The sequence below is a fragment of the Xyrauchen texanus genome, chromosome 36, assembly GCF_025860055.1.
Source record: "Xyrauchen texanus isolate HMW12.3.18 chromosome 36, RBS_HiC_50CHRs, whole genome shotgun sequence".
Classification (NCBI taxonomy): domain Eukaryota; kingdom Metazoa; phylum Chordata; class Actinopteri; order Cypriniformes; family Catostomidae; genus Xyrauchen; species Xyrauchen texanus.
The window spans coordinates 6682970-6704890 of record NC_068311.1 but is presented as its reverse complement, the minus strand read 5'-3'; the positions used below and the strand labels follow the sequence as shown (position 1 = coordinate 6704890).

General features: G+C 37.2%; 1 protein-coding gene across 1 annotated transcript in view; it reads left to right on the top strand.

Moving 5' to 3' along the window:
- The first annotated feature begins 4718 nt into the window (after positions 1 to 4718).
- The window catches only part of LOC127629895 (roundabout homolog 1-like), a 358948-nt gene continuing 341745 nt past the window's right edge, over positions 4719 to 21921 (top strand). Inside the window, exon 1 of the mRNA XM_052107195.1 lies at positions 4719 to 4767. The gene's annotated coding sequence lies outside the window, so the exon portion shown is untranslated. The remainder of the gene's footprint in view (positions 4768 to 21921) is intronic.

Below are 21921 nucleotides of genomic sequence, written 5' to 3'. Positions count from 1 at the left end.
GTGCATGGTGTCCTCTTTGGAACCACACTGAGTATGATAATTATTTATTTATTTTTTGGTATACCTTATTAGATTTAACAAATTTCTCAGGAGATTCTCACCCTGAGAGACACAGTATAACTGATATTCATACCAATCCATCATCGTGGCTTGACGATGTGCAAACACAGAGACCTTGGAAGTAATTACCCTGTAATCTAGTTACAGCTGCCTGATATAACAGACTCAAAACTGGAGGACTACCCAAAGCTGAGGGTGCTTCTGCTGAAGGTTTTAATCATAGGCGAAGTGAGCAGTGCTACCAGAATGACCTGCCATTGGGGTCATCAAATATTAGAGGGGATGGAGTGTCTCTCTGTATCGTTGGATGAGGTGAGTGGTGAGGCATTGGAAATGACGGGCATCCCTCCCAGACCCCTGGATGTGACCCCACTCCCACAGTGGTCAGCCCTGGTAAATACATGGCGTGGGTGGCTGGGGCACAAAGGTTTTTCCTTATTCTGTGTGGATCACTTGGTGCTGACAAATTATGACATGCCTAAATGTCAAACATCTATAAATGGGTTTCACTGATTCTTCAATACTAGTAACTAAAAATGAATGAATGAATTAATTAATGTGTAATATGTGTCAACACCGAAAGATGAAATATCATAAAAATGGCATGTCAAATACGATGAACATTGCCAAATCATTTGATGAATGGAGGAATTGAGAAAACAGAATGGCTTTCTGTAGTTTCATCTATAGAATTGCATATCACACATATATTCAATGCAGTAGTTTTGTGTTTCTTGTGTTGCTAGTTTTAAACATGGCCTACCTAAAATGAGGGAAATTATATTAAAATCGAAGAAATGATTTTCAGTTTGAATGACACAGAGATATGGCTGTAACCATGATATATCATCAACATTACATTTATATTTACATTTAGTAATCAAGCAAATAGTTTGCTCCAAAGCAACAAAATGAGAAACATACAGTATGACATTGCATGGTTCTAATATAAGCACAATGACCACTTGAAACTGCTTTGAAAGGCTATTTAAAGTACATTAAATATCTAAAGAAATAAGGAGTCTTGCCTTCTTAGCTTATATAACATATTTCAGTAAATAGGATTTAACCTATTTCAAGTTTTTATAATGAAAGTTCCATAAACCTTTTATTTAAAACATATTATGCCTGACAGCTTAAATAATTAGTAGTTTACCACAGCAAAAACAATTTCTAATTTTATATATATATATATATATATATATATATATATATATATATATATATATATATATATATATACAATTTTATAAATTTTCCTATAAAATTTTATAAAATTGTGTGTGCGTGTGTGTGTATATATATATACACTCACCTAAAGGATTATTAGGAACACCATACTAATACTGTGTTTGACCCCCTTTCGCCTTCAGAACTGCCTTAATTCTACGTGGCATTGATTCAACAAGGTGCTGAAAGCATTCTTTAGAAATGTTGGCCCATATTGATAGGATAGCATCTTGCAGTTGATGGAGATTTGTGGGATGCACATCCAGGGCACGAAGCTCCTGTTCCACCACATCCCAAAGATGCTCTATTGGGTTGAGATCTGGTGACTGTGGGGGCCATTTTAGTACAGTGAACTCATTGTCATGTTCAAGAAACCAATTTGAAATGATTCAAGCTTTGTGACATGGTGCATTATCCTGCTGGAAGTAGCCATCAGAGGATGGGTACATGGTGGCCATAAAGGGATGGACATGGTCAGAATCAATGCTCAGGTAGGCCGTGGCATTTAAACGATGCCCAATTGGCACTAAGGGGCCTAAAGTGTGCCAAGAAAACATCCCCCACACCATTACACCACCACCACCAGCCTGCACAGTGGTAACAAGGCATGATGGATCCATGTTCTCATTCTGTTTACGCCAAATTCTGACTCTACCATCTGAATGTCTCAACAGAAATCGAGACTCATCAGACCAGGCAACATTTTTCCAGTCTTCAACTGTCCAATTTTGGTGAGCTCTTGCAAATTGTAGCCTCTTTTTCCTATTTGTAGTGGAGATGAGTGGTACCCGGTGGGGTCTTCTGCTGTTGTAGCCCATCCGCCTCAAGGTTGTGCATGTTGTGGCTTCACAAATGCTTTGCTGCATACCTCGGTTGTAACGAGTGGTTATTTCAGGCAAAGTTGCTCTTCTATCAGCTTGAATCAGTCGGCCCATTCTCCTCTGACCTCTAGCATCAACAAGGCATTTTCGCCCACAGGACTGCCGCATACTGGATGTTTTTCCCTTTTCACACCATTCTTTGTAAACCCTAGAAATGGTTGTGCGTGAAAATCCCAGTAACTGAGCAGATTGTGAAATACTCAGACCGGCCCGTCTGGCACCAACAACCATGCCACGCTCAAAATTGCTTAAATCACCTTTCTTTCCCATTCTGACATTCAGTTTGGAGTTCAGGAGATTGTCTTGACCAGGACCACACCCCTAAATGCATTGAAGCAACTGCCATGTGATTGGTTGATTAGATAATTGCATTAATGAGAAATTGAACAGGTGTTCCTAATAATCCTTTAGGTGAGTGTATATATATATATATATATATATATATATATATATATATATATATATATATATATATATTGCTATATAGAAAGCTCTACAGCTATACATTAAATTATGTTTTACCCTGTGACTTTCACTTTAAATTGAAAATGTAAAGGAATTTTAAATCAGATGATTGCAACATGCTCCAAAAAATTTGGTACAGTCTAGTCCATTATCCATTATATAAGTCTTTAGCTGCACAATTGTACGGGGTTTTTGTTGCTATCTAATGCGCTTCATAATGTGCCACACATTCTCAATTGGAGACAGGTCAGGACTGCAGACTACTAGCACCCACATTCTCTGTTTACACAGCCATGAACTTGTAATCCGGGAAGTAGTTGAAGTTGTCCTGATGGAGAATGCAGGGACGTACCTGGAAAAGACGGTGCTGGATGGCAGTATATGTTGCTCCAAAAGTGTTGCATATTTGTCTGCATTCATGGTTTTCTCACAGATGTGCGAGTTACCCATGCCATGGGCACTGACACCCCTAGCCCATACAGACACTGGCATTTGGACGCTGATAACAGCTTGGATGGCCCTTTTCCTCTTTGGCCTGGATAACATGACAACATTTTTCAAAAACTTTGGACTTTTCGGACCAAAAATACAGTTCCACTCTTCTACTTTCCCTCTAAGATGAGACCGAGCCCAGAGAAGTCAGCAGCGGTTCTGGACAGTGTTGATGTAGGGCTTCTGCTTTGCATAGTAAAGTCTTAACTTGCATCTGTGGATTCAGCGGTGAGTGGTGTTGACTAACAAAAGTTTACTAAAGTTATCCCAAGCCCATGTTCATGATATCCAGTACAGATAATAAAGTTTTTTAAGACAGTGATGTCTGAAGGATCAGAGCAAAAATAAATATAATAATAATAATAATAATAATAATAATAATAATAATAATATATATATATATATATATATATATATATATTTATTTATTTATTTATTTTTCAGATTTTAGAAAAATATTAAAGTAATAAAAACTATGGAATAACAAATGAAACTATGGGAATTATGTTCGTGCAACATTGCTTATGATTAAGGAAATATAAATATTAAATGGCATCTTTATTGTTAGCACATAACTGTGTTTTTTATACCAACATTACACGTTTAGATTTGTAGTAGTCAGTGTTGGGTAAGTCACTCTAAAAAAGTAATTAATTACTTCTTCTTCAGTGTAATTAGATTACTGTACTACTTACTCTGTCTGAAAAGTAATTGCATTACTTATTACTATTACTTTCTAAAAGCCTTATCAAACTCGATCAGATGAAAAATACAAGGATAGACATGAAATTGTTATTTTAATTCTTTCAAATAAATCATATAAAATCAAATAAATTATTCATGAACTGGCCAAAGAATTTAAAAGGGCAGCGTTAAATTAAAAAACATATATTTTAACATTTAGAGTTTAAATTTCGATTTTAAATTCACTATTGTTTTATTTAGATTTAATTAAAGCAATTACTAAGTAATGCACAACAATGGTAGTAGTGTGTGTTATAAAGGAAAACACAGGTTAAGTTCAATTATACAGTATGATAATTAGATTGAGTTTTTTTTAGAAAAAAAAAGTGTCTGCTTCAACTTTTAAAAACATGTGTTATTGAATTATTTTTAACCTAAAACCCCCTCTAAATGCATGGCGCTCCTGCGCGAGACGGTCAAAGGCGTCTTTCTTGCGCATATTTCATTGAAAAATGATCGAAAACAGCATAAATGGACACAACGCCACGTTGAATGGCCCCTAATAAGTCCATAGCTCAAAAGGCACTACAAACGCAAAGCTTTAGGACCCTGGGAAGCAGCAGAGCCCTGCCACAGCAGTGAGAGTACAGCGCATGGAGTGCATTTGTATGCGTTACCGCGCACGCAACGCATCTGCAGCGCATGAGATTGCGGTAAAACACTCTGTCCACCACCGGTACACCCCGGTTCGCATGCTTCACTCTTTTGTCTGGCTGAACACCAAAGCACTGCCAATAAACTAAACCTCATCCTCCTCACCCATTCCCAGCGCTTCTGAATCTCAAAGTGCTGAAAATCCCCGTGGAAAGTTACGCACGTTGCATTGGAGAGATGGAAGAGTAGTTTCACTTCTGTTCTTGGAATAACCAAACGTAATTTGTGATCAGGAAAGTGGGTAAGTAATTTTCTCCTTATTGCGTTTTAAAGCCTGTGTACATGCTAAAGCTGTCCAGAAACGCACAATTGGGTTGCAGGATATGGTGCTTGATTATAAGTTTAATTCAGAGTCTCCAATTAAAGACAGATAACTTTGCATTTGTTGCATATGGTATGCAACAGAGAGACATTGTAATCGCAATTACATATTATGTAAATATGAGACGGGGTACAATGTACAGTCAGAATCAGCATTAAGAAGCATGCTGGTTGTTGCGTACTGCAATCGAGCCAGATCTTGCCTGCCAGCTTACATTTGCAACCACGTTGTGTGTATAAAGTGAAAATGTGCAGTCAAAGAGCTGTCTGTCGATTTAGATATAACCACATGAAGCACATTTACCTGACAAACTATTTTCATGTGCTGATGTGATGTTTAATTTGGGACGAATGTAACTCTTTCCAGTTGTATGCATTGTAGGCATCTTGTATCTTGCCATTCATAAGATAAAACACAAATCCAGTTGGTTGTGGGTAAACTTTGTATGCACTAATTAGATAAGGCAATATATCTGGGATAGGGTTGATTTAATGCTGAAAAGAATGGCATTGGTAAGTATAAAGCTACAGTAATTAATTATACACTCAAAGTGAATACTCAGGGAAAATGCTCTTGAAACACTGGCCATGAGATCAGAATTTTGCTTAGACTTGCATTGAGTTGAATAGACCACTGCTGAAACAGCGTACATTCAAGTTGGTCAATGATGATCAGCCAGACTCTGTCATGAATGGCTTTACTAAAATACTTTATATATATATATATATATATATGACACACACACACACACCAATCAGCCACAACATTAAAACCACCTGCCTAATATTATGTAGGACTGCCCGGTGCCGCCAAAACAGCGCCAACCCGCATTTCAGAATAGCATTCTGAGATGAAATTCTTCTCACCACAATCATATAGAGCGGTCATCTGATATACCATAGACTTTGTCAGTTCGAACTAGTCTGGCCGTCAACAAGGCATTTCCATCCACAGAACTGCCGCTCACGGGATATTTTTTGTTTGTGGCACCATTCTGAGTAAATTCTAGAGACTGTTGTGTGTGAAAATCCCAGGAGATCAAGAGTAACAGAAATACTCAAACCGGCACCAACAATCATGCCATGGTCCAAATCAAAGAGATCCAAATTTTTTCCCCATTCTGATGGTTGATGTGAACATTAACTGAAGCTCCTGAACTGTATCTATATGATGTTATGCACTGCACTGCTACTATATGATTGGCTGATTAGATAATCCCATGGATTATTGTTGGTGCCAGACGGGCTGGTTTGAGTTTTTCTGTAACTGCTTATCTCCTGGGATTTTAAACTCAAAACAATCTCTAAAATTTACTCAGAATGGTGCCAAAAACAAAAAAAAACTTCCAGTGAGTGGCAGTTCTGTGGACAGAAATGCTTTGTTGATGAGAGAGGTCAACAAAAAATGGCCAGACTGGTTCGAACTGACAAAATCTACGGTAACTCGGATAACCACTCTGTACAATTGTGAGAAGAATATCGGGTTGGTGCTGTTTTGGCAGCACGAATGGGACCTACACAATACTAGGCAGGTGGTTTTAATGTTGTGGCTGATCGATGTATATACTAATATATATATATACATATATATGTGTGTGTGTGTGTGTGTGTGTGTGTGTGTGTGTGTGTGTGTGTGTGTGTGTGTGTGTGTGTGTGTGTGTAGTGTGCAGGATAATCAGAATCAGCTTTTTTAATCACAGAATGAAAGCAGGTGAAAATAGACTACATTGATTTGTGCTCTATGCAGTCTCTTAAGATGCCAAAGATATGTATAAAATGTAGGCTACTGTTGTTACCCTGATATATTTATATCAGATCTGACTCAAAAATAACCTTTTATTAGTGATACTAATGTGTTCAGCTTAATTTAGTTATTTTAAATAACATTTTGGATGGAATAATATCAGTTAATTTAGACGTTACCACATGAAAAACATTTTTAGGTTATTGGACACTTCTAAATGCTATCAAGTTGAAATCTTGTTTAAAATCGGTTTTCATAAAAATTTCAATAAAAAAATTCATAATGTAACCAACTTGATATTGAAATGTGAATTTGAGCTGTTAAAGGGGATTGGAGTCATTTAGACAGTGCACAGAAGTGGGAGCTGTCCCTTGACTCTGGTGCTGAAAGTTTCAAAAGAAGAGGCAGGCATGCTTGGAATACATAAATGTATTTTTAACGGTTAACGTCCTTCATAAATGTATGAAATGGAGAATACTTCCATGAATTAACCATTGCTCTCAACGTGCCACGTTTGTTTAATCCAGTGATTGTAATATAGCCTTTTGTACTGCGCTGCTGCGATATGCCCAAGAGAAATCAACCTAGTGTGGTCTTTCAATAAAGCGGAAAATATTTCAAATTACAAAAAGCTTGACCCAATACAGTTCATTGTGTATATAATCAAGCCTCAATTAAATTTAGTTGCGGGGAGATGCTGTGCTTTTCATTGTGAATATTTTTTAATCAAAGGCATCTTCGTCAAGGATCAACAATTCATTTTCTGTGTATAAGTGTGAAACAATTCATGCTTTCAGAAATGTAATAAAGGAACAGATACCAACAAAATGCTTTGCGTGCCTTGCATGACATTTGCATTTGTGTGAACCACAAAAGAGTCTCCAAGGTATTCGTGGCTGTCAGTTTGATCTCATTTAGGGTTGTTATCCAGTCAAGTGCTCTAAATTAAAAATTCAGGGTTCCATACTCTACTTTGATGCTAAAATATAAAATTTTGGAGACCCTTCTGAAACATCAACCTGGCCCTCTCTAGGGGTCTTTGGGTGACCAGTAAACTGTGACTAGTTTAAGTCCTATGACTTGTATTACTCATGGAGTTCAAATGAATTTGAGGGCTCTGTAGAAAGCAGGTGGACCAGTGGTCTGTAAAATGCTCTATTTCTTGCTTGTATCTTGGCTCTTTAGGTGGCTGGACCCATGCGTGACCTTCATAATGTCATGTGATTCACCTCAGTGAGCTCTTCACTGGCATGCCGAGTTTTAGATAGCATTACTCGAGACAGTTCTGACCTAGCCATAGTCTCTAGATTGCCATCTCATCTTCTATCCCCTTTTTATTATCTATCTACTGGGTGTAAATTGGACAGGAAATGCGTGACTAGAGGACTTTTCTTGGCTGTGATGTTTGGAAATATAATTTAAAAATCGGACATACTGCATGCCTTCAATGCTCTGTTCTGTGAACTCTGAGGTATACCAATGATGGTACGGATATGGTATAACTAAATATCTCATGAAATGGTTTTATTTTTATGTGCTGACATGAAGTTTGGGTGGGGCATATTAAAATGCACTTTTGAAATAATGAACCATGATTTGCTACTTGCCTGTATTAGAGAGCAATTGATTGGGACAACAAAGTTGATAAGCCTTTGAGTGCTTGATGAGACCAAGAAAAGAAAGATGGTAAATTCTAAATGTATAGAATGTTATAATCTGTTAAAAGCTTATTTTATTAGCTTTTTGGAGTACAAATATAGATTGCTTCAAAGCTAACAGACATGTACTAGAATGACAGTCTCTTCAAGAGCCTTGCTTCAAGATGACCACCATCATCCCTGTGCCAAAGAAATTGTCTGTGTCCTGCCTGAATGACTACTGGCCTTTTGCACTCACACCTATTATCATAAAGTGCTTAGAGCGGCTAGTCATGAAACACATATAGAGCAGTCTTCCCACCACACTGGACCCATTTCAGTATGTCTACCATCCCAACCACTCAACAGAGGATGTCATATCTGCTACCATCCACCTTTCTCTGACCCATCTGGACAAAAACTACGTAAGGATGCTGTTCATAGACTTCATAGAGTTCAGCATTCAACACAATCATCCCACAACAACTGAGGCCAAAGCTGAACCTGCTTGGTCTGACCACCTCCCTCTGCAACTGGATTCTGGACTTTTTGACTGGGAGACCCCAGTCCATCAGGATCGGCAACACCACCTCCAGCACCATCACACAGAACACCAGCGCTCCCCAGGGCTGTGTGCTCAATCCACTTCTGTTTACCCTGCTGACTCATGACTGTGAAGTACAGTTCAATCACATCACCAAGTTTGCAGACGACACTACAGTTGTGGGCCTCATCAGCAACAATGATGAGTCAGCGTACAGAGAGGAGGTTAACCAGCTTGCAGAATGGTGTAGAGACATGTTGATAAGACTAAAGAGATGATTGTTGACTTCAGGAGGACCCGAGCAGAACACTGACCACTGCACATCAACAGAACAACTGTGGAGAGAGTCAAAAGCTCCTAGTTTCTTGGTGTGTATATGACGGAGGACCTCTCCTGGACTCTCAACACTACCTGTCTAGCCAAGAAGGCCCAGCAGTACCTCCACTTCCGGTGGAGGCTGAAGAGAGTCAAACACACCCCTCCCATCTTCAACACCTTCTACAGAGGGATGACAGAGAACAGCCTGACCAGCTGTCTCACTGTGTGTACGGAAACTGCACAGCATCTGACCGCTGAAGCGTCAAACTTTTTGGGGCCACTCTAGCTGCTATTATGTTTAGCATATATTTTAATTCAATCTATTTACATGTACATCATCTTTGCCTAAAACCAAATAAAACTCTGATGAATGAGAAATGTCCAGTTTCTTACAGCCATATTAAATTAAACTGGTTGCCCACTCTTGAGAATTTTCTACAATGTTGGTCAGCCATTGCGTCTTGTTGTTTTAAAGGTCCATAGGTTGAAGGAATATGCAGGTGTCGGTCAGGCTTTAGAGAAGAAAAGCAAAGATGAATTGTATCATCATTCTACACCCGTCTGCACTTGCATGCAACACCCAAGCGGCCACCATGCCACTTTGGATGCATCTCTGTTGCTCTTTTCTTGGATAAATACTTACAATCCAAAGAAGAACGTGACTCCAGTCCTCATGGTGAATCTGACGCTTATCACTGAAATTGGATTTTATCCTGCACGCCACAGCCAATAGGGATGTACTGATATGGTCTGGCCTGGACTGTGGAGGTTAAATAGCGCACAGTGTCTGAGGATTTAGAAGTGGAAATGAAAATTTTGTAGCCCCACAAAGCACCGTCTGTATGATCAGTTCTCAGGAAAAGATTGGTTATCAGAGGACTTATCACTTAACAACCACAGACCTGAATAGCCCACGGCTGTTAATAAATCTGTCTCTCTCTCTCTCTCTCGCTCTCTCTCTGTCTTTTGGGAATTGTGGAGATAGAATATTTGTTGTACGTGTGGATGTGATCAGATGTCCTCTGGGTAGGTTTGCTTGAAATGTTTCCTGTCTTGTACCGCTGTCCGTAGGAAGCCCTGTGTGTGTATGTGACAGTTTCCTGACCCTTGTGTAAGTGTAATCTTGTGGGAAGACTTGATAGATTACGACACTCACCCTAGTGTATAGAAGATTCCAGCCACATGTCCTATCAAGATTATAAAACAGTCAAGAAAATGAAAAAATATAACTTAATTGTTAAAATATTTTATCCTATCCCAACTTAATATTCAAAGACTACTATAAGTAAGCCATTCCCAAAAAGTGTAAACATTTTGGCTCTGTAGTTTTATCAAAACATTGCTCTGTTTGTTTGAGCACCCAAACCAGCCCGATACAGCCAGCCTGATCTTATTAAAATACCCGACTGTGGCAACATTTTTGCAGAATTACATTACATGGTTCATTGTACACATAGCGGCAGTGCCAAGGTGAAATGTCCATAGTGCGTTGTTAAAAGTGAGTAAAATGTTCTCCCAAACTGATGAGGTTTTGTGGTAAATGCTCTTATTGAGTTGAAAATAAAATGACAAAGAACAGTTCCCTTTATTCACTGTGAAGTGGGTAGCATATGCAGACACATAAGCCAATCATTGGCACACAGTTCACAGCAAACCATTTTGCAAGTGATTTTGTCAATCAGATTGAGATTTATTATGAGGAATTGTTTAAGGACCCGTCGATGTACACCTGCGTCAGACAGATGCTTGTGTAGCATCTCGGGTGCGTTGCACCATAAACATAAAATGTTTTGGTCACTGTCTCAAGGTAAATATTGTTTAATAATTAGAACACATCTTGAGATCCCCTAGATCGGATTTCCGCTCCATAAAGGGTTTTGAATGCAAGAACGTAACGCATGTTTGTGTTGTTCTGCCTGCTGATGTGTTGTTTTGTTCACTGTATAAACTGTGCATAGCTGAAGTTTCACTTACTGCCCTCTGGAGTAAACAGGTGGTACTACAAGCTTACAAGCTTAATACAGGAGTATTCCTTATTACTGTCCGGGGGCATTGCAATTAATTGCGTACATTTTTTTAATGCATTATTTTTTTATCAAATTAATCGCATTGAATTAACACGTTATACACTGTGTGTATATATATATATATAAATTCATCATAGCTTTTAGAGGTTTAATGAGCACATTAACACATATTGCAAACTGCTATTCAGGAGGAGAGAAGTCATCAAAAACATTCAATATTCTGCCAAAATAAAAGCTCCTTTATCTAGATGCATGAAACTGAAAACAAAATTGGACAGAAATATACATAATACATCTGTATAGTGAAATTTATTATTTAATGATGTCAACATAAAGTCATTTGTAAAAAATAAAATGGATTTCATAGGGCTCTACTTTTAAAACACATTCATTGTAGTCATTTTAAATCTCTAGGCTAATATATTTAAGTCATCATCTGATTGTGTTATATCACAGCCTTTGGCAAGCGCTGCAGCATTACTATTAGGGATGTGACTGCAAAGTCATCGCACTAAGCATTGAGAATTTGATAACACCATCAGCACACAGCCTACAAACACTAACGATTCAGAAACAAGTCTTTTTTCATTTGTATCCACAGTGGTGCAGTGTTTCATAATTTAGCAGGTTTAATGTCATAAAACAGCTTGGGGCTCAGCAGGGGGGCGGTGAGATAATTGGGGTGTTTTTCATCTTCACTGGTACTTAAATGTGCTTTGTAAGTCAGGACTTTTCCTGTGGCCCATATGAAGCACTGCCAGCACTTCTCATCTTGGTCTCTAGAGGGGGAGATGGTCAGGGAGGGAGGGGGCTTTTTCAAATGGTCATTTTAGTAGGTGCACTTCTCTTTCCAAAGTAAAAGCACCGATTGAAAGAAGCCACTCTGGTGTCTCATTCTGTCAGAAAGCATAACAAATGTCAGTTTTACTATAAAAAATTATGGCCTGCCTCTATAATGGAGATTATTGAAATTGAGTTATGCTTGGGCACAATGAACTGTGTGTTTTCGAACTATAGTTCACTACAGTGCACTTTTGGAATGGGACATGATGGTCAAATAGTTTTCCACCAACTAGTTTATATTTTTAATTACTGTATATACTGTGTATTTTTGTGTATATATATATATATATATATATATATATATATATATATATATATATATATATATAAAATGACATTCAGTAACTGAGAACATCTGTTTTTGTGTGATGCTGCATCTATGAGTGCATCTTTAATTGGCATGATATGCTTTAGCTGTTAGACAGTTTGTACGATCAAACCCATTTGGAAAATTTGCTTGAAATCTTCAATCTTTAAATTCAGCACCACTGCATTGTCCAAACACATTTTAACAGACAGTCTTTTGCCATTGTATTGCATCTTGCGTTGCCATTTTAGCATTCCACCATGAGTGTTGCGTTCTTAAGATGACATGTTAAGTTAAAATATTCACACCTTGAGTTTTTTTGTGTTCTGTTCAATTCGGTTGCGTTTCATATATATGATTTTGAGTGCAAGAATGAGTCAACACGCCGAAAGAAATGTGTCCAATCAGGATCAGGTCAATGCAAAATCAGTGTTATTATATAGGGCTTGACTGATTTGTTAACTAGTTGTTCAAGCAACACAATGACTAGAAAATATTTTGCACATCCCTAGATTTGGCAGAAATGGAATCTGCAACCTTTTTCACATTTTGTGTATTATGATAAGTGTGAGGGAAAAATTTGCTGAATTTTAAAAAAGTATTTAAACATTCAAAAATGTATTAAACTGCAGTGAGAATTCCACACTGTTATCAGTAACTGAAAACATAATCAAACTAGCTTAAAGGGACACCTAAAAATGAAAGTACTCTCATCATTTACTCATCCTCATGCCATCTCAGATATGTATGACTTTCTTTCTTCTGCTGAACACAAACAACGATTTTTAGAAGAATATCTCAGCTATGTAGGTCCATACAATGCAAGTGAAGTGAGACATTTGTAGGCCACAAAAGCACTTGAAGTCAGCATAAAAGTAATCCATATGACTCCAGTGGTTAAATCCATATCTTCAGAAGCAATATGATAGGTGCCGGTGAGAAATGGAAAACATTTTTAAGTTCCTTTTTTTACAATAATCTCCACTTTCATATTCTTCTTCTATTGTTTTTGCCAATTCATATTCTTTGTGCATATCACCACCTACTGGGCAGGGAGGAGAATTTTTAGTAAAAAAAGGACTTACATATTGATCTGTTTCTCATCCACACAACTAACATATCGATTCTGAAGAGATGGATTTAACCACTGGAGTTGTGTGGTTTCATTTTATGCTGCCTTTTTTGTGCTTTTTGGACCTTCAAATTTCTGGCCACCATTCACTTGCATTGTATGGAACTACAGAGCTGAGATATTCTTCTAAAAATCTTTGTGTTCTGCAGAAGAAAGAAAGTCATACACATCTGGGATGGTATGAGGGTAAATGATGAGATAATTTTCATTTTTGAGTGATCTATCACTTAAAACTACTAAACGAACATGCAAGGGGCAGGGAATTTGTCGAATTTTGTGAATAATGAGCGTTCCAATTTCGCTACAGCATGCAACATGCTGTCAATAGAGCTTAACTTGTTTTTAACTCAAACTTCTGAAACATGTTGTTTTGTTTTCATATTTACAGTACTTAGTGTAAATATTTGTGTATCATCTTTGTAATTGTAATTAACAGATGAGAATAAGTGTATAATGGCTTCATAGTGACTAAACCACTGGCGTACATTTCTGTAGCACGTCTCAATTATGCATTTGTAACTTCTCTGCCAACTGGCATGCATGAATTTCCTAACTGTTGCAATTATGATTAACTGTCATAATAGCAATGCACTAAACAAGTTTGAATTATAATCAGAGTGTGCGTTTTCCAAATCTTAGCTGGCCAGCTCACTGAGAGACATTGGCTAGTCAATGTGCCAGTTTGTAGTTGTAAACAACATTGCTGTCTAGTTCTGTGAACTCCCAGTTTGTTGGCATGGCAACTAAGCCATGACATTTTGGATACTGGCTGTGTTGGTCAATTGTCTGATTGCACTCAGTTACTATTGGTGATATAGTTGGGGTGCGGTCTGCTGATTTGTTCATCATGGATGTTTTTAAGCCTTTTCTAGTCAACTGGTTTTGCTAAAGGACCCAGGTTATACATTGTACATCACATGGTGACCAAACACAGTACCAAATCGGTTTATCATTCAAAAACCAAAAGAAATCTTCTTAACATCAAAAATGAAAAGTTATTGAATATTACTATGGACTGCAGAATAAGCTAAATATAATAATTGCAATTTTGTAAATGCATAAACAACAGCAGAATTATGAATTACCGCAGAACCTTTATGTAATACATACTATGTTATATTTATTTATATCTTGCACAGTTTTGTTCATGGTTTTTAAGGATTAAAGGCATGTCACACAGCCTTTCCATGTTGGCTTCTACCAAATGGCAGATGATTCTGTGTTTACATACTGTAGAGTTTGATTGTACGCACAGGACTACTCACAATTATATGGTTAGCTGAATTGTATTATTACTTGTATTTGGCTTTGTATTTTCCCAACTATCATTCTCACATGCAACCAGGTAAATTGCAGGAAAATTGTTGGGTTGCCTTTACTGGAAAATGTACCAAATGTGCTGTTCACACATACCATCAATATGGAAATTAATAGGTATGATACAACTTCGCATTAAAGGAAATTGCCAGAGCAAAATGTACCAGTTTTTTCAAAATGGTCGTGCTCACACATAATTTTCTGGAAAAGGCTGTATGTGTGAAAGTGACTTTTGTTAGGTTGCGATTCACTTGTTGAGAATCACTGTGATAAAAATTCTGTTTGTCTCTAAGTTGCCAGGTTGGCATTTTTTAAACAATGATACTTCAGTTTTCATCTGCTGTTTTCATTTATCTGAGACAGTAACACTCTAACACAGCTGGCAGTGAATCACAGTTGAGACAATAGAGTTTGATGTGACAGGCGTACTGTGCAAACTAATAAGTCATCCATCAAATCCAAACCACTTGACGCACACTCTATTCATGGTCATCAATAAGGAACTCAGATGAGAACAGTATTTAGTATATGTTTGCAGTCACACTACTATTTTGATGGTAATTATTTTTAATTTTTTTTACGTACATGGAAGGACTCATCTGGTTTCAAATGGTCCAGTTGGCATCACTGAGGAAGACCAGCAGCTAGGGCTGGGTATTGATACAGATTTCCAGATTCAATTCAAATTCACAAGCTCTCGATTTGATTCAGTTTCCGATTTCGATTTGATTCTATATGGATTTAAATGGGTATATTTCAGTTATAATGTCCCTTTTGCTTACATATGAAAGAAATAGTCTCCCAGCTAATGCTGTTAGTTAATTTAGACTGGTTTAGAAGACATGATTAAGAAGTCAGACCGTGTAGTGTTAGAGATATAAAGAGCTTTGTGAAAGGCCAAGCAGAAAGGCAAGAGAAGACGAATTGAAGAGCATGCATCCACACCCGAGCATTGATTGAGTAGAATATGGGTGTTAAGGTAATTGATGATTCATGTCAATAGTGTATGAGAGTGAATGATTGAGTGGGAAGCTGTTTTCAGGCCATTTACATACAAGTTTAAATCAGACTAACAAGGAAGAGAGGTCTTGTGTTAAAGGTCAGGTGAGGTTGTGGTTGAAATTGATATTCTGTATATCATTTGTTTAGACAAAAATCTCAGACTTTTATCATTTTTATTAAGGCAACATTTGCCCAGTGCAGTTGATTTTCAGGTTTTCTTACCATATTTAAACACAGACCATGCCATACATTTATGTCAAATGCTCAACCTTGACTCATAGAATCATGTTACTATACCTACACTTTTGCAAAAAAAATTTTTATGGGGCTTGTTGTAAGTATTACCGCAGTTTCCTGTTGAAACACTAGAGGCGCTACAACAGCAATGACCTTTATTTCGTAAACACTTTTTTTTTACTCTGTTCCTCTCATGCTTTCTTAAGACAGCAAAACACTTATAATTAGCACAAGACTTGTAAGGCGATACATTTTGTTTGCATTACACAAACTACATTAACAAGCTTGTTTGAGTGTAATCAAACTGTGCAGTAGCTCAACTGATGAAGCGTGGCGCTTGTGATGCAAAGCCGACACATGAACCGAAAGTGTCAGAACAGCACCACAAAATTATGTGGTTGCTTCAGCAATTGTATTTCATATCTCACATTTGCTTTTTATGAGACTATTATTTAGGTTTAGTTTTAGGGAGGTTGGATTTGTTTATTTAAAACTCGATAGAGCGTTAACCTTAAAAACCTCATCTGTTTTGAAGATTTAACTTCCATTTATTATTTGTAACTAGTAGCACTAATAAACATGCAAACAAATTTTTATTTTGTTATACATTTTTATGGCTTTTTATGGCTCTATAGGGCCATAAAAAGCCTAAAAAAATTATTATTAATTACAATTGTTTTCTCTATTTTAGCAAAAGAAATCTCAACGTTCTCTATTTGCACTCTCAAATAAACAAGTGATAGCGATAGCCAGTGCTGTAGCATTTGAACAATCAGAAATTAGCATTGCCAAATCAATTCTGATTTAAAGTAATGGTCAGCATAGTCCAATGACTGCCAACCATGTTGAAATCTAATTTAGTTAAATACATTCGGAATATATGTACTGATTAATGTGCAATGACTGCAAACCATGTTGATTGGTGCAAACATCATCTGCAGCCTGGAAATTAACTTTTGAACGGAAGTCAGGGGTGAATACTTGGCTGCATAGAAAAGTTATAGGATGCTACATTGATGCCTAATAATTAATTGACTTAACCTAGAGTGTGTTTTATGACTGTACTGGTCTCAGAACAGTTTAAAAAGTACCTTATTGTATCCTTACTCTGTATACAGCCTCTGAAAGCCACATTTTTTAGTTTTGGATGTGCCGATTAATTCCCAATGGAGACAACTCCCTCTAAACAGTATATATAGGAAATCTATGATACGTATGATTGAATTGCCTCATATGAGGACATCACGATTAACAGTGTGCTGGTTTAGCATAAATCGATAACATTTTCAAATCAGCCTATGAAATGTTACTCTTTTGAAACAAACAGGTTTCAATGTAAAAACTTAATGAGGTTTCTTACCAGATGTAGTTTTGTTGGCGTTTCTCACAAAAACATACTTCACTGAGATCGTGGCATTTTGTTTTGTCACAAGACTCCTAAATTCCAGCATAGATTGTCCTGAACTGAGATCAGTCGGTATGGATTCATTTAAATTATGCGTATAGCCAAAATACAACATATTCGGAAGGACTCGGGGTCACATGAGGTTAAATATCTGGAGATTTTTGGCTATTTCATTGGCATTTTTCATTTCTGACCCTACTGTCAGACACTTTCAAAAATGACCCCAATTTTTCCACTTTCTCATATAATGACGCAACGTATGACAGGTCCTGCTCAAAATGTTTCATTATAATGAATGTTGTGCTGTCTGAAAAATAGTGACCTGCCCTTAGGTTCTGGGCAGGAGTCAATTTCTGTTTGTTAATGGGTGGTTTCAATGCCCTCCCTCTGACTCTCGAGGTGATGGGACCATCCTGCCATTTGTCTGTAATTACCCCTGATGTACATCACCCCACCTATCCCGACTCCGGCAGGGATGCTATTATTTTACTGCTGGCCAGCCTCCCCTGAGACAGCTCTGTGTTTTGAGTGACACCTCTGTAAACTGTCCAGGCGGACCCAGAGGAAAATGATATTGCTCAGAGGTTGCATTTTCAAACCTTGGTGAGTTCATGGAGTTCCAGTTATGTTTCACTTAAAGGGATAGTTCAAAACCACAATTTAAATTCGCTCATCATTTAGGACTAGTCCACACCTAATACGTTTTCGTTTGAAAAAACATCTTTTTCTCTCCGTTTTGATCTTCCGTCCACACTGAGATGGTGTTTTTGTCCGTGAAAACTGAGCTTTTTGAAAACACACTCCAAAGTGGATGAATTTGAAAACGCTGTAGTGTGGACTGTGAAAACGGATGCTTTGGAAAAAGATGATGCATTTTTAGTTATGTGGTCTATCCAACCAAAACAATCAAGATGGCGGCCTGTGTTACAGTGGCACTGTTGTGCCTGATACTCACTTTGATAGCGTTGTTAAAAAAATAAATGGCACTATGTACAAACTTCACATTGCATTCCTTCAAAGATGAAGGGAAGTTTACTCGGAATTGGTTACAATCGCGTTTCAGACCGTACATGCAGGGGGGATTTTCCGCATGCGCAGTGACACGATTTAAGCATTTTCATACGTTTCAGTGTGGACGAGCAACTTTTGGAAAAAGCTTTGAAACGTTAGTGTGGACGGAGAGCATTTTGAAATGAAAACACAGTTTTCAAATGTATCCGGATTAATGTAGACGTAGCATTACTCTCCCTCATGTTGTTCCAAACCCGCATGTATTTCTTTCTTCCTTGAAACAGAAAAACGAGATGTTAGGCAGTCTTTCGAATAATGAGCTTTTACAGTTCCGATTCCTCTTAACAATTATGGTTCCTTAACGGTTCCATTAATTATTCCTTTAGTAATTTTGAGGAAGAACTATTTGAACGGATTCACTCCCCTCGGCAGCCTGTTACCAAATGATGAGATGATTTCATATTTTAACTAGGCATGTCAATCAATTCAAACATTTTATCTAATTTTTACATGATGTCCCGATTAATTAATTGCGATTAATCGCATATAATCACATATACAAATATTTGCTGAGAAAGCCCTCATATAAAAATAATTCAAAATATAATGATGAAATAATTATTCAGTATGTAGGCCTATATATATATATATATATATATATATATATATATATATATATATATATATATCAGATAATTAAAAGGCATTACATTCTAGTAGCAGAAGAGTTAATCATTGATAAGTCAATACAAAAACAGCTTTAGAATACAATGTATTGTTTACTATCACATTATTGATCATAAGTCAATCATTGGCATACAGTTCACAGCAATCCATTTTGCTAATTAATTTGTCAATCAGTTCAAGATTTATTATGAGGGCTTGTTTAAGGACCCATCAATTTCAGTAGCGGTGTTCCAGTCAAAATATTTAATAACTGTGTCCAGTTCGCATTGGCGAAAGAATGCATGTTCAAGAATTGTTATCGGAACAATAAGTCAGGAAAACCCTCCGTGAACTTTTATTTTTTTCCCAACCCTAAACATTAGGTTAAACAACCGAAATGTCACCATTCACTATCATTGCATCTTTTTTCTGTACAATGAATGTAAATGGTAAATTTCTTACATCTTTTGTGCTCCACAGAGGAAAGTGAGTCATTGCAATAATAACTATATTGTGATACATACCATTACATTACTGTTACATGAAATTACTCATGCCATGGTCATTTTGGTCATAGCACCCAGGTCCTTTAGGTCAACATTCACCTTGAAGTTTGATGCCATTATTGTCAACACCTCCCCCACATTCTTCAAAACAAAAGATTCCTTTGATCCACAGCTAACTTTAGCAATGCTCTCCGCCTCCTGTGATGCTTTCGATATTTCCTGACATGCTCTATTAGGCCCTTTAATGTAGTGTTATAACAAACACAACTGAGATTGGCCAAACCGGCCCCCCATTTGTCTGGCTGTGTGTCGGCGAGTCACAGTCAAACTAAGACGAATGACTGAGGCCTGCCTCCATCCCGACTCCTGAGCAATACCTCAGGGCCTCAGCACTTATTGAAATGACCTAATGTAGATTCTTACTCAACAGGGAGGGATATCTATCTATATCAAGCTGTAGGAGACATAAATGTGTGTGTGTGTGTGTGTGTGTGTGTGTGTGTGGCGGCTTGTTGAGGAAAGAGTTGGGTTGCTGCTGTTCATTTGTAATTGATAGCAAAAAGAGAAATAACCTGGTGGAACATTAAGCAGGACACTGCCCCTGGACATATCAAATACACTCATCAAAATCTGAACAAAGAGAGACATGTGAAAAATGAAGGTTATAGAATGTATATCTGGTGCACTATGGATCATTTCATTTCTTTGTTATTTTTGTCTTGTCATTAGAGATAAATGAACACTAAAACTCGTAAAAATCATAGAATTTGTCAAAACTGAACTCATGTTTTGGCAGTATTTTGTGTTGCGGATGGAGATTGTCTTTGAAGTGATGCAGTGAGACATCATAGCGCTCTCTGTGCAAAACTCAAAAGTGCTAGCTAAGATAAATACGGAAATCTGGATAATTAGCCCCAGCAAATAAGTAGTTGAAGAGTTCTGCTCTAAGGTTAAAGACCTGTAAAGTGAAGTTTTCCACAGATATGGACATAGTTTTCTAAATAGTTATTAATTAAGTCACTGTAAAATTCTTCATGTTCGTAACTCATTTTGCTTTCGTCATCTGGTGATATTTTGAGTTAACAGGATATTCAGTGATGTGAAAAGGTTGGGTGGGACTTTAGGGGAAAAAATGGTTTGTAAAAAGAGGCCATTACAGATCAGAATGGAACACACATTCACAGTGGTCACTGGTCAGTTTAATCTTAAAATGAGTATTTGTTGTTTTGGGAAAAACGATGAATGCCTCAACCAGACATGTACCATTAACAGTAAAGGTACTAATACGTACTGTAGTATTAGCAATCAATCAACTCCAATAAAGCCACTTTCCTAGTGTAATGATCACTATTGCGATTATATATTACCTTTAAATGATATTAAATATATACTGTATGTAGATGCATGCATTAGTTTCATTTTCTTAAAATGCCTTTCACACTTGACCTACAGCCATCTATAGATTCTCTCTAGACATGAATTATGTACAGAATATAGTCTCAAAGAGAGAAAAAATTGTGCGAGTATGCTCAATTATACCCTTGACCTCTGCTCCTAGAGCTCCTCTTCCATACTGATCTGGCTATTCTTGGTCCTGCCTTGGGACCCAAACCCAGTCAGTGTACCTGACACTCATTTTGATACAGCTTATAGTACTTTTCTTTGTATTTTCTATGAATAGAGTACACTTTGTAGATAATAGTAATAATAATTTGTAATTTATAGAAAGGATTAGCAGCACAAATCACATATTGGTTTTGTTGTGAGAACTGTTGTATTGGAAATATAAATTAATCAATGACTACAAACCAACATTTGGATCCCAAAATAACTAGCCCTACTGAGTGATGGCATACGTATAGTTTAGGCTAAATTTGCCACCCTGTCAATTGCAACCCTGTTTACCCATTCTGGCATTGTTTATATTTTTATTTGTAACATTTTTTTTATTTAATTATGCCGCCTTCTTCTAAATTCACTTACGAGTCACACATACTACACGAGTGGAGAGTTTTCTCACTGGTCGTGTCTCTTTTCTAGGTTCCTACGGCAACGGTGGGTTATATGCACTTGTTAATCAGCATACTTGATAGCAGGGGCGTAGAATCCGGGGGGGATGAGGGAAGATAACACAGTTTCAATGTGGACGGAAGTCCGAAAACATAGATAAAAATAACTTAATTAATAAAAATAATTAGTTCAAATGAACTAACTAGGCTTAGTTTGATCTCTTGATGTTTCAAGCCCTTTTTTTGTGACCTGTTTTGTGGATATTAACCAATAACCCTTTGATTTTGATTTTTAAACTCTCACGGTCGTATCAAAGCCCAGCAGTTGATACAAATAAAGAATGGATTGAAATCGTCATTTTTACTGTC